At 38.7% G+C, this 1,339-nt stretch overlaps 1 protein-coding gene across 7 annotated transcripts in view; it reads left to right on the plus strand.

The window, feature by feature from the left end:
• The window catches only part of sycp2l (synaptonemal complex protein 2-like), a 26,453-nt gene that overhangs the window by 4,482 nt on the left and 20,632 nt on the right, over nt 1-1,339 (plus strand). The window lies entirely within an intron of this gene.

The following is a 1,339-nucleotide window of genomic DNA, read 5'->3' on the forward strand; positions in this document are numbered from 1 at the left end:
GATTTCCTATCCCCCAACACTGTCACTCACGACCAGAAGTCAAGACTAAACCAATTCACCTTGTATTACCTATTTTTATTAGCCATTTCACACAATTTGGAAAAAACAAAAACATGCAAATTATAGGTCTGTGTTTATAATATTATGAATGAAATGTGCATTATTTGGAAGAAAGTCAAAGTGTCAATGACTTAGTTTAGCCTACTAAGTGGATTCCCCCCTCTCCCCCTTCGTCCGCTCCATTTGGGAGCGGTGAACTCTCCTGCGTCCGCGCCCCCTCCCCTCCCCTTTCCACCTGTCACACAACTTCTGTGCATGGCACCTTCTCATCAAGTACAGGCACCACATATGATAGATAATAGAAAACTGCTTTAGCAGCAGAGATTATTGTGTAGATGCTGTAAAGCATCCACACTATGCTCTTCTGTTCTTTATTGTGTGGATACTGTAAAGCGTCCACAATATGTTCTCCTGTTCTTTATTTGTGTGGATGCTTTACAGCATCCACAAAATATGTTCTCCAGTTCTTTATTTATTGTGTGGATGCGTAAGCGAAGTTAAGCTACCTGAAGTATTTTCGTGTTTCCTGTTTCGTCAAAATAACACCCCGGTTTTCAAAATAAAACCCAAAATACATATAAACTTGAAATAAAGAAAAATATTGCTCAGAAATATAAATATTTCAATTATAGATGAAATTGTCATAAATGAATACATTCTATTACAGGTTAATATTTGAAGTCAGTTTATTTAAGTGGGGTCTCAATATTTTGTTCTCCCCAGCTACATTTATATGAGAAGATTACAATATTAGGAACACCTCTAAATATTATACAGATCATGTGCACAGTTAGGACAATGTAAATCTTACTTTGCCATGAATGCCACACAATACAAATGAAATATAAAGTAGATGAGTAAGTAACACAAGATCTAAAGCACTTTAAACAGCAAATGCAGAGATAATAACAATATATAAAAATATGATAAGACAGTGTATGCTGCATGTGCAGTAGTATCAATGTGCAATTATGCATGTGCAAACTGAGAATGTAACAGTACAGGTCATCATTACATGGCATATTTTCTGGTAATAGCTCATGTCAACTGTTCAGGAGTCTGATGACAGACAGAAAGAGAGTTTTTCAGTCTAGAGGTCCTACATTTCACACTCCTGAGCCTCCGGCCAAAGGGCAGAGAATTGAGCAGTCCGTGCTGGGAGTGGGTGGGATCTTTGAGGATAGAGGCAGCTTTCCTACGCACCCTGCGGTGGTAAATGCTCTGCAGAGAGGGCAGTGGAGTCCTGGTGATCTTCTCAACAGTCTTTACCACTCTCTGC

Source organism: Monopterus albus, unplaced genomic scaffold, assembly GCF_001952655.1.
Source record: "Monopterus albus unplaced genomic scaffold, M_albus_1.0 scaffold355.1, whole genome shotgun sequence".
NCBI lineage: Eukaryota > Metazoa > Chordata > Actinopteri > Synbranchiformes > Synbranchidae > Monopterus > Monopterus albus.